The sequence below is a fragment of the Ambystoma mexicanum genome, chromosome 3q, assembly GCF_040938575.1.
Source record: "Ambystoma mexicanum isolate Mex_15411 chromosome 3q, UKY_AmexF1_1, whole genome shotgun sequence".
NCBI classification, from domain to species: Eukaryota; Metazoa; Chordata; class Amphibia; order Caudata; family Ambystomatidae; genus Ambystoma; species Ambystoma mexicanum.
Window position 1 is genome coordinate 727,947,197 of NC_090926.1, and position 13,451 is coordinate 727,960,647.

The following is a 13,451-nucleotide window of genomic DNA, read 5'->3' on the forward strand; positions in this document are numbered from 1 at the left end:
AACTGTGGCCCAACAAGGGGGTTGAGTCGACAAAGTCTTTGTGGCCTTCAGGTGGCGGGAAACCCACCGGCGGATTCTCCTCGGTGCGTTGGTCGTCCTCGACTTTCTCCGGCGGGACAAAGCGGTCGACGTTGCAGACAAGGGAGTCCTTGGATTCAAATGTTCTTAGGCAAAGGAGCGGGCGGCTCTGGTCATCGGCGGCACGGGGTCAAGTGGTCCCCACGGCTGGGCAACACAACTTCAACGGGCCTCCAGCGGTTACACAAACCTGCGTACCCTGGTCGACGGCAGTGGACTTCATCAGCGGCGAAGTCCAGGTGCTTTGCTTCGTTCTCCTCAGCGGTCCCATCTCGGGTCGGCAGCCTTTCGAGGGTCTGACTTCCAGGGAGCTTCGGCGAAGGTTACCGGTGCTTGATGGTCCCTAGGAGCATGGGAAGAGGGTGCTTTACCAGGTCCTCTCTCGGATCAGTCTTCGACGAATTCGGCAGCTTTCAGATCAGGTCGAAGCAAATGCAACAGCAAGTCTTCGTCTTCCAGCTGGGCGTCGAAGATTAGCAGTTCCAGTGACTCTTCAAGTGTAGACACAGCTTCTGAATGCTTCTGAACGCTTCTGAACAATTTCCAGTGGTGAGAGGTCCCCAGATATACTATCTTGTCTCTTATCCACACTGCTGGGCCACTCTCAGCAGCCAATCATACAGAAGGGCATTCATGCAGTCAGTCATCCAATCAGGCACACAGTGCATTCATGCCATCCTCCTCCCTCTGAGACACTCACAACAAGGAATGTGGATTGGGACAAGTACCCAGCCATTCAACACTACACACTGCATTCAGGCCAGTTTCGGGCAGGGCTGTCTCAGTCTTTGTCTCTCATACCAGAAACCAGACAGCCACAACAAGAAGTGCATATTGGTCACACACTCCATTCACCCAGGTCCCACCCACAGGAGGTACCCACAACATACAGTCACTGGGAAGGCTCCAGTCAGTCTGGGCTGGACTTCACAACAACACCATATATGGAACTTCCACCCAACAGCCAGGCAGGGGGAAGGGACAGAGTCAGGGCTTCCCAGGACTTTGGGAAAACAAGGTAATAGGTAGTAGAAAGCAAGAGGCCACTGGGGCCATCTTGTTTTCCATCAGGAATCAACTGATTCCAATGGCAGGGCCGGGGCATCCCAAAATGGAGGATACTCAGCGCACCTGTCAAATTCAGCATGGTGCTGCCACCAGCCCATACCCTGCTCTGCGGGCTACCCATAGGTGCCCAAAAACATACACTAGGGGCACAGGGTTGTACCCCCACCCATGGGTGCTGTAAGGGTATCCCACGGGTCTGTTCACCAAACCAAAAGAGAGAGAGCTGCACCGCCAGTAGTCCCACATGAACTCCTGCACGGAAAATATGCCAGAACACATGATAAAAAGGCAGTAAAGGACAAGGATACGGAGGCCCTGTCCCTCCGATGCATTTCCAGCATCACAACAGTTAACCTTCTTTCATTTACTGCTGCCTTCCACTGCTCTTCTGGACCTGGGTTTTACAGCCTTCCATACCTGCAAGCCCTGACTCATAAGCAGGTCTGGGTTCCAGGCACAAGACATAATCCTACTGATGACTAAGTATAAGAAGTTTTAATTTACATTAACATTTATTTATTTATATCACGCTCAATGGACCCGGAGGCATGATGGCGGATACAAGACCAATACATATAAAACAGAACAACATAAAACATGAAATGGGCATCGGAAGATGAAAAAAAAAACATATGAAATCTAGAACTGGGAAAAAGAAAACAAGATCTGGAAAATCCCAAAGTTCAAGACAATGTTTAACTTAGAGTGCAGTGATGTTAGATTCAGATTGGTTAATCTATGCAAGGACTGGGGGAGACTGCTAGAGCCACACCCCACCACAATGCAATCAGTATTGTCTAAGGTGGACGAGTTCTCAATTTGAGTTCTTTGGAAAACCCTAAAATCCTGTGGTCTAATACAGTTGGGGGCCACTTTTAAATTTAACTAAGCAAGAATTTTGTTTTTTAGGGTCTCCTTAGATTCCTAGTGGTCCGGTTTCTCTACGTTTGTAATGATAACGTTTCTCTTATCCAGGAAGAAACTCCTAAGGTTAGGGTCTACAATTGTTGGCATTGTTGATTTGTTAAGTCGTAAGTCCTTCTGATAAGTGGCAGATGGATTGAAGCATTTGGTGGAAGATGAAGACCCCATCAGTGGAGCTTAAACCTCAGGACAAGCAACAGGAGCCACTAATGTGTCTTGTCCTGCTCTGAGAGGATTGTTAAATGACGTCGGGTTTGTTTGGCAGAAAAAGGCCAGTGACAAAAATATTAATGATCAGAAATATAAATAATCCTGATTAATATAACATGTGTACCCATTCATTTAAGAAAATAAGTAATTTCTGAAAATACCACATTGACAAAAAATAATATTCATCAGAAATAATATTAAACATGAATAACAAATTTAGTTACAGTTAGCCATGCATAATATCTTAATGAAAAAGATTCATATGGATAAAACATAATAATATTCAAGATTCATGAAAACAATAAATTGTACATGAACAAGAAACGTGACTAAAATAATATTGATCAGAAAAAAGAATAATCAAAATTAATTTGAAAAGTGGTAATTCAAGACAAATGTCGTACAGACACAAATAATAATGATAAGAAATAATAAAAATCAAGATGAATTGCAGTAGATCATAAAAACTACCATTCTGACAAAAAGTAATATTAATCAGAAATAATATAAATAATAAATGAACACTTTTCAAACAGCAATACAGGAAAAACTAAATATTGTTAATAAAAAATGATAGTAGAAATATGTAAGATTATTGAAAAAATCAACCAATAAATAAGTAATGCACGGCATGTGTATCCCTTATCCTTTTGACCTAGAGGTAACCTGTGTGTGAGAAATAATTCCAGCAAACAATATTTAACTGGAATATTTCTACTTACCTTCTTTCAGCGGTTAATATGTTAGCAGAATTACATTGCTGGTTACAGCTGTGTGCAGAGGGGAAGACATGCATGCAGCATTTCAGGAACAATCTATATCGTGCTTATGTTCACATATCTGTATTGATATGCAAGCAAGTTCTGATTTGTGGGCATGTATTGCTTCCAAACAGAAAACGGCCAGACTTTGTGAAGTATGCAAATTATTACAGTAAACTTTCCAAAGTCTGGGAACTCCTGCAACTTTTCACAGCCCTACGTTAAACCTCATACATAGTTGTTCAATGCTTTCATTGTTTGCCAAAAATGTGTGCATTATAATATCAAGGCAAATATTAATGCTAGTTTGAAACTAAATAATGTGTAGGCTTTTTGAACAATCATAAAGATGATGGATTTCAAGTTGAATAAGCATTTCAAGCCCTTGAAGCGAAAAGAGATTTGTAAGGCTTGCAGTTAGGAATATGGGCACATATTTGAGCATCCCCAGGAACTTGATGAGGAGTAGCAGCTAAAAGGAGAGAGGAAACAAAAGCATCAAAAAGAGACAACTGGGAGTTCCGGAATGTTGGCCAAGGTGACAGCAGCTTGAACCTGCAGCTCCTGATCCCCTCCCTGAAGCTATTTCAAGATTGATAATGAATTCAAAAAAGAAAATTCAAGAACCAGAAAATCCTACTTCCAATAAACAGAAACAACTGATGGAGATGGAAGAGGATAATCCTAGCAGTCAGGACATCTATAAGCTTTTGAAACAGGTGTCCCTGGACATGGCAGAAGTGAAAACTACCTTGGCTGAACTGAACTCTAAGGTGTGTCATCTGGATGGCAGAGTGGATGAGTTGGAAAGAAAATCAAATTCAATGACTTCTGAGATGGCAGGGAGTTACAGGGCCTATAACAATTTGAAAAAGGATCTCCATGATGAGAAAAACCGGAGACTGGAAATGGACTTCAAGCTGAGGGAAAGAAATGTCAGGCTAGTTGGAGTGGAGGAAGACCCTGGAGCTCAGAAGCTGCTTTCAACCGTTATTGGGATTTTCAAGGATTGCTTTGGTCTACTGTCATTGAAGGAGGAGGATATTGACCATGTTTACAGTATTGGTAAACAGCCTGGCTCTAGACCCAGGCACATCATGGTAGTCTTTGTTTTGGCCAGGAAGAAGGAAGGTCTACTACTTTCTGCTAGGTCTAAGGGATCTACCTTTTACAAGGGAAAACCTATATTTGTGTTTCCAGATTACCCTAGAGAGGTCATGATGGCTAGGAAGAGCTTTAAGGGTGCTAAAGACTTGGCAAAATCCCTGAGGGTGAAGCCCTTTCTGAATAAATATAACTCATTGACCCTGATGTTGCCAGAGGGAGAGAGGGTAACTTCTGACCCAAAAGAAGCTTTATTTTGGCTTGAGGGATACGTCCAGCACAATTGCTGATTGATTTGACATTGATAACTCTTATTTGCCTCCCCCTCTTATATTGTTTATCGTGTGTTTTTTTTATTTTTTTTCTTTATTTTTTTTATTCACATCTAACGTGGAAAATGGCGCCGGATGGTGGTTTCAGTTGCAGATTTAAATTCGTCTGCATTCGAAGCTGTAATGTAGCTGGTTGATTCTTTTGCGGCAACGCTCCGATGGAAGGAAGTAAAGGACCTTGATTAACCGACGTGCTGACGCGTGGCGTTGCATTTCTCTGCGCGTCACGTGTCGGTAATACGGCCGGTGAGGGGTGGAGCTGCGTATGGAGCGAATATGCGCGTTCCGGGTTGCGGCCCTTCCTCCATCTACGAGTGGCTGTATTGCGGCTCGACACACCGGTAATGGGGATTTGAGTTTGCTGACTTTGGTTGTTGGATTAATGTGGAGGGATGTCAAGGTACGTGGGAGGTAGCGGTCTTGATGCGCTGTGGAAGCCTAGACTTCACGGACTGGGGATGGATACCGGCTGCCCATACTGTATCAGTCTGTGGGTGTTACAATGGGCAGAACATTACCAAATGTGCACTAAGGGTAGCCGTGTGCGGCACGGTGCTTGGGCCTGCATCAGATGTGCCCCCGCAGCTTCTCACGATAATCTCTATCTACACAGTCAGCTGTAAACAATATGGGGAGGTTGCTCCTTGGGGATCTTATGGGCACACCCCATTGTGCCCCTTACCCTTGTCACGTCCTTCATGACTGGCCAGTACTAGTGAATATGTGCACAGCGTGCCTTGGTTTCTTCCGCGAACTGGTGGTTGTTGAATATGGCGTATAAACGGCCTGCTTATGTTACGGACTGCAGTTCATACATAGCTGCAGGCACCGGTACCGTCCCGCGCACAGTCACACGTATTCTGGCTTTGTTCTGCCCTGCGCCCATGTGCCCCCTTGACTCGGCAGCACTCATAGTTCTGCAGTAGAACAGTTGACATCATGTCGGGCACACATTCCCAGATTATGCGTGTTTTATTTGCACAGCATTTGTACGATGGCCCCTTACGAAAGGAAATCCAACTGTTGGCTGCCCTGCCTGGGTGTGGGTGGTGGTTGGCGAATGGACTGCTGGTGGCTGAATTTTTGCCATCATAATTGTATAGTCATGTGACATATCTGCAGCCATAAGGCATGGAACGGCAGCTTAGCAATTGGTATTGATGGGTTGTACAGTCCTCAAACTGATGCTGGCATTGGTCAATCCATAGCAGTCAAAGGGAGTAGATTAATTTTGCGGGCTGACTTGCTGCATCCGATGCATTATTCGGGTACTGTGACTGTTGATACACAATGCACATTGGAGCGGCGGAATGTCTTTTTAATGTGCTACAATTTTGAGACGCCTGTGTTTGGATTTTGAATGATTCTGGACTTTGGCAAGTGAAGGAGTCAAGATTGGCGCACAGCAGCTGGGGTCCTGTGACACTGCTTTCCTGGAAGGTCCCGGAGTTGTGACGTGGTCTTCTTTGCGGCTCCTGTACCTGCTTCTGAGTCCAAATGTCAAATGCATGTGACTAAGTTATGTTGATGGGTTGTGGGGGTGGCGGCTATTCCATACGAGGTGCTTTGGTCCGTATATGCTTTTATGATGGTTCTACTTGTGATGACACAGCTGGATTTAGACAGGAATGGAGATTAATACCATGATAGTCAGATATATGTGTTGATGCACTGTTTTTTGCTTTACTATTTTACTATGTTGCTGTTTTCACCTTTTTTTTCCTCTTCTTTGTCTTTCTTTTTGTTTTAGAGGGGGTAGGCATTTCTCTTCTCTCGGGTTAGTGATAATTAGATGCTCTGACGGGTGTATTTGTTCAGTTTTAGATATAGTTATTGTTTGCGATCCTTTTCACCTTCAGTGATTGGGATGCTTTTAATTGTGTTTTAGGTTGTGTTTTGCTGGAGGGTTCCTTGTAGTCTACATGGGCTCTTTTAAACTTTGGTGTTTTCTGGTTTGGGAAGTCTATATATGATTGGGAGGGGAATCGGGGGTGGCTTGGGGTTTGTTAGTTCTTGTTGACGTTGGATTAATACTTCTGCAGGTGGGGGTGGGGGAGGGTTTTTGGTATTTATAAGTACAGTATTTTTGATTTGGTTTTTTGTTGTTTTTTCCTTTCCCTTGCAATGCCGTCTGGGAGGGGTGACCAGTTGTCTGTTTCCTCGTGGAATATAAATGGTTTAAACAATCCGCTCAAAAGGCAAACGATTTTTAATTGTTTGAAGGATATGCGCAGTGATGTTTATTTCCTTCAGGAGACCCATTTATTGCTGGATGAAGTTAATATGTTACGCAAAGGATGGATTGGGGAATTTTTTGTCTCGTGCTATTCGTCCAGGAGTAGGGGGGTTGCTATTCTGATTCGGAAGAATTCCCCGATTAGGGTCTTAAACTCTTGCTCTGATAAGGAGGGTAGGGTCATTGCACTCTTGGTGGAAGTTCAGGGAGTTCGAACTATTCTTTGCAATGTTTACGCTCCCTCAGTGGATGATGGTTCATTCTTTGGAAAAGTTGCTCAAATGCTGCAGGATTTTGCTTGCCGGAATGTTATTCTGGGGGGAGATTTTAATTTAGTTATTGATACTGTCAAAGATCGGAGTGGATCCAGTGCTGTTTGCAGGAGGGATCCGACATTTTGTTCTTTTAGCTCACTTATTTCTGAATTTGCCTTGGAAGACTGTTGGAGATTGCTTCATGCTGATTTGAGAGAATACACGTTTTATTCTAGCTCTCATGGTTCACAATCTCGTATAGATATGTTTCTCACGGCTGGATCAGCAACCTTGAATCTGGCAAGCTGTGAGATTGGCTGTTTTGCTGTCACTGACCATGCACCTGTGTTTATGAATATGGGTTTGCAGTTTGATACTTCCAGATCTTTTTGTTGGAAAATGAACACCTCAATTCTTCAGGATGAGAAGACAGTAGATAAAAGCAGGTCTGAGGCTGATCAATTTGTTGTGGAAAATAGGACAGAAGGAATTGGTGTTGGGACAGTCTGGGAGGCATTTAAATGTACGATGCGGGGATTGATCCTGGGTTTGTCCAGTAGCAAGAGGAAATGTATAGAGAGGAAAAGTTTGGATTTGGAACAAAATATTAAGCAGCTTTCAAAGGATTTGATAAATGACTCAGTTAATCTGGAGAAAAGGAGATAACTTAGGGAACTGCAGAGGGAGCTGAATGAGACTTTGAAAACAAGGTCTGAAAAGGATTTGTTTAGATTGAAATGTTCTTATTTTGATTATGGTGAAAAGTGCGATCGCTGGCTTGCCTATAGATTAAGACAACAGCAATCAGAAAGATCTATCACTTCTATCAAAAGAGAGAATGGTCAGGTGACTTGTGACCCGAAATTGATTAATGAGACTTTTAAGGAGTATTATATGAAACTCTATCAAAGTGAGTTGGGTGTCAATGGATTGAATGATTCCTTTTTTAATGGATTGGAGATACCTAGAGTGAATGATTTGGAGAATGCAATGCTGGGTGGAGCTTTGACTGTGGATGAATGAAAAACTGCGATTGGGAAGTTGAACTCGGGCAAGTCTCCGGGTCCGGATGGTCTGCCTGCTGAATTTTATAAAATCTTACCTGATTCAGTGGTAGAACTTATGCGGGATATGTTCATAGAATCCATTGCTTCCTGCTTCTACTAGTCATGCCATTATATCGGTTTCTCTAAAAAAGGGTAAGGATGGTTGTTTGACTTCGAATTACCATCCGATCAGTTTGATTACTACTGATAATAAGATCCTTGCAAAACTATTGGCCCTTTGTTTACAGAATCTTCTTGTGAAGTTAGTGCACACTAATCAGTCGGGCTTTGTTCACGGCCGGAGGACATCTAGCAATATTAGGAACTTATTGTTGTTGATGACACATGCACAGGATATGGATGATGATGTTGCGGTGCTTTCCTTGGATGCGGAGAAAGCGTTTGATCGTGTTGATTGGAATTATCTTTTTTCAGTATTGCGTGCTATGAATTTGGGAGAGGAGTTTATTTCATGGATCGTCTTGCTTTATGCTTCTCCGACTGCCGCTGTCAGAACTAATGGGCAATTGTCAGATTCTTTTGTGCTGCGGAGGGGTACGAGACAGGGATGTCCTTTATCCCCCCTGATATTTGTTTTGGCCATGGAACCATTGGCGATTGCCTTGAGGAGTGACGTGGGGATACAGGGTCTGAGTTTTCATGGTGCCGACCAAAAGTTGTGGTTTTATGCGGATGACCTACTTTTGTTATTACAGAATTTAACAGTGTCCCTTCCGGCCTTGCTGAATGTTTTGGATAGATTTCATGCGGTGGCTGGATTTAAGGTTAACTGGTCTAAATCTGAGGTGTTGCCAATTTCAGGATATTGTGACAAGAACTTGATTACTGGGATTGGGTTTCAATGGTGTGAAAGGAAACTGAAATACCTGGGTATATGGCTAACCCCACTGGTGGATGAGATGGTTTTGGTAAACATGAATGAGGTATGTACTGATTTGAAAATTAGCATCTTGAGGTGGTCTTTGCTTCATTTGTCCCTATGGGGCAAGGTGAACGCTATCAAAATGAATGCAGCTCCGAAGATTGATTATGTTCTAGGTATGCTTCCGATGAAAATTGGTCAACATTACTGGAAAAAAAATTGATGGTTTGTTGCAGTCATTCCTGTGGGATAATAAGCCGCCTAGGTTTAAATTGTGGAAACTTCAGTTGCCAGTAGAAAAAGGTGGTCTGGGAGTACCGAACTTCAGGGCATATCATTTAGCCTTTTCAAGTCATTTTATTGTGCCTTTTTTGATGGATTTGCCTGATAAATGGGTAATTGCAGAGGCAAGTATGTTGGGTCCGCTCCCTCCAAGGGCACTTCTCACGGCAACAAACAAGTCATGTAATAAATCGCCTTTGACGGTTTTTCTGAGAGAGACGTGGAGACAGGTTCATGAATTGTTGGGCTCGGTTGCTTCAAGGACTATTCACTCATCCATTTGGTTGAACCCATTGATTGCTATCGGGGGCAGGTCTTTATTCTGGCCGGATTAGTTTCTAGGTGGGGTGCTCTGGATTGATGATGTTCTGGTGGATGGAGGGTGGATTGGGGAACGTGAGTTAATTGCAAAGTTTCACATTGATAATTTCAGAACTGAAGACTTCAGGAAATTGAAAAGATGTATCGGAGATGTGGGGAAGCTAGGAAGTTCAATGGTGAATCTCTATCTTATGGAGAGGGAGCCAGGTGGTTGTTCCATTGCTAGCAGGATATATAATTGTATTGTGCCTGCTTATAAGGAAAATTCTGATTTGAGAGATGAATGGGGAAGCAGGTTGGGGTGTGAGATTTCACCTGAGATGTGGCTGGATATGTGTGTGAATGTTAAACTCTGTGCAATTGATATGGTGGAACGGTCAAGACAGATAAAGATCCTCAATGGAGTGTTTTGGAGCCCAGAGCAAATGTTTAAGAGGGGGCTGATGGACTCGGATGAATGCTGGTGTTGTGGGAATGGACAGGGAAGTCTGGAACATCTGTTGTGGGAATGTGTGCGTATACAGGGATTTTGGCATGATGTTTGTGGTGCCTGTCTGCGTGTTTTGAATTTGGATGTTGAATTGGATTTTATGACAATGATTTTGGGAGGTGGAGAATTGCTGGAGGATCTCTCTGTGTCACGGAAAAAGTTTTTACTCCGTGGAGCTTGTCTGGGCAAAAAGTTGGTCCTCAGGGGCTGGAAGTCGCGGAATGTGCCTTCTCTTGATGATTGGGTTGAGGGGATGTCTGCCCTTGCATCCATGGAAAGGGTGGTTTACAAGAGGCAAGGGAAGTTGAGGTTGTATGGAAAGGTGTGGGATGACTTTCTGAGTATTTACTGATTTATTGCAAGTTATGTATATATAATATTCTGTTATTCTGTGTATTTTTGCTGAGTATTTATTGTTCTGATTGTTTGATTGATTATCTATGTGTAAACTTTATAAATAAACAAATTAAAAAAAAAGAAAGAGACAACTGATACGCAGTAAGTCATAGTTTAACACAAGCATAAGCAGTGCCCACAGTTTGGACTTTTGTGTAGGCATGGGAAAGCCACTTGCCAGGCACAGTCGTAGTGGTATTAACAGGCCAGTGATGGTAGCAGCTTCAGAATAGTGAAAGTACCTGGGAATGTAATAGCAGTGCCTGGTAAATGTCTAATACTTATGCAGAGCCTAACACTGTTGGCTTTGCCAATGCTTGTTTCTAAACAAATTTCATTGAAAGACACGCATAGTGATTATAAATCGAGTGACTGAAGGTAGACCTGGTAAGGCATTTTTATTACAGCAGTAGCAGGTTTAAAACTCCAATTAAGTCAAAAACTCTGAGAAGTCTGCTTTTAAAGTACACTTGCGGGCACCTCAAGTGCAAGGTTTGATGGTAAAGCTTGATCGAAGCGAGATCGAAGAGTTCTCATGAGGAGGGCATTTGGGCCGGGAGGGGCAAGAACTGGCTGGAAATGGGTATAGGGATTAACATGGCAATGGGCAGTCAATGGGTGGGCACATAACCAAACAACATCTACAGGCTGTGTCCCTCATATGACATTTCTACCTATATGTACTCTAGTGGCAGAAAACACCCTCCCCAGCTACCTTATCTTCCTACAAAAGCATCACCTCTCAATACAAGAAAGCCATAATCATAGCCAAGTCAGCCTCCTACAATGATAGAATTACTAACGCAAGTTCCGAATCTAAAGAACTCTTTGCCATTTTCAAAGAACTCTCCACACCAGCTACCAAGTCACAAGACATAGTCAAGGACCAAACCTGGTGTAACTCCATACAATCTGCACTATTGAACAAAATTGAACTCCTACAAGCTAAAATCAAGGAGCACCACAAAAACCTGTCACAACACCTCGAACCAACCACCACGACTGACCACCAGCACAACCCCAGTTCAATGCCCCCTCCAGCCATAGCCCCCATAACCCCCTTCAAATTCAGAGAAGTAACAGAACAGGAAGTCATTGAGATAATGAACAAGATTAAACCTTCCAACTGCAAAGTAGACCCCTGTCCAGCTAGTCTCATCAAACTGAAACACTCGCCCCCTTTCTCAAATCCTTCTGCAACGCCTCCTTTAGCGCTAACACAGTTCCAGACAGTCTAAAAGAAGCCTGGGTACGCCCCCTTCTAAAAAAACCTACGCTTGACCCAGAAATTGCTAATAACTACAGGCCCATTACCACAGTGTTAAGAACAAGAACAAAAATGCTCAATTGCCCCTCTTTTAGTCTACCTTTTGGAGTGGTCAGGTGGAAAAAAGGGATACATTATCTAATTAATTTACCCAAATTTCATATGCGTTAACAAAATTATTATGCCAAAGAAGTAAACATATAAAAACACATTTCAATCAAAAATTCGATTCAATACATCGTTGTGTAGTGTATGCTTTCCACAAGGCATCACCAACACTTAAATTCATAAAAAGTTGAAAGACAGGTCCAGAATGCTTATGTGTTTGTGCCAATGGTGGCTGGGATTAGTAAGTGACATTCATAATTCATCACAATGACAAAGATATTAATACCAGAATCTATTATGGCTGGGGAAACATACTATCAATGTACAAAAATGAACTGAGAAATCGTTTTCATAGAAAGACAACGTTATTTTTGGTGTCTGTGGGATGTCTGCATATGTTTTGGCTGAACAGAGTATCGTCAACACCTTCACTGGTGTTCCGCTGTTCGGTAGGAGACTATAAAGTAGAGAGAATTTGAAACTATTTTAGTAAGTTATCTGGAATTAAAGGTAATTTAGAACATTGAGGTGTTAAAAACTTTCCTTGGCAGTTCACATATGTAATAGGACTGTTTTCACGACCTATGCAGGTACTTTCCACTGACCTTTTAGTCTTCTTGCGGTTAGGCTAAGGTGTTGTAATTTTAATCAGGCGGTTGCTTCCTTATTCCTTGTTTATATTTTGGGTTGACTAATCCGCTTATTCAATTAATGACACTCTGTTTCCCTTTTGTGAATTAACAGAAAAACTTTTGTTGTTAATTTAATTGAGTGCGTCGAACCTGTTGTAACACAAAACAGGAGGGGGAGGCACACAGTGTGTTCAGAACCTTTACTTTTCTGTATTACATGGTTTGTGCTAGTACTGTTTCGAAAGATTCATGTACTAACCTTTATGAAAAATGGCGACTTGCAAGCTGCTGATGCGCCGTTTTTTGGAAGGGAATTGCTTATACCCAGGTTTAGTCAACTTTGACTTTACGCTGTCGTCTACCTAGATGTAAAGGCAGAAAGACAGGTTTAGAAAAATAGATGCATTGTTTCCTAATTATCCATTTCTGTGTGTACCCCTCTGGTTAGCTGCATTTATGTACAAATCATCTTCATAATTTCAGGCATCGCCCTTTTATAAATATAGGAGGCAGGCATAGCACAGATTGGTTTTTACCTGCTTTTTACTTTTTCGCTATCGTTGGGCATCCTCCCGGCATCTGCGTTCGTTAAGCTCCCGTATCGAGTGATTTGTTTGATGCCGTGATTCACTTCCTGCCGTGTATTAAGCGGTCATGTGATCGCCCAATGACGTAGCGTGGTCCAGTGCACTTCCCACCATGTATTGAGCGGACATGTGATCGCGCAATGACGTGGCGCGGTCCGATGCGCTTGTGCGATAGTTTGTTTTTGATCCGCCATATTTGATGGGTTAGACGAACGTTTGTACTACGGGATCACTACGTCTCGCAAACAAAAAGGGAAAGAGAACATTTCTTCAAACATGTTTTTTTTTTTTTTTTTGAGTTCACGCTACGGAAATTTAAATTTGATACATGTATAGGGTAATATCACTGCCGTGATCTCAGGAAACAGTGCCCCTATTTTTTCCTCTTTGTAGGTGGCACGCTCCCCTTTTGTCTCTGTTTCCACCTTGCAGGAACCAAAAAGAACAAGAGAAGAGGACCGGAATGCACTCT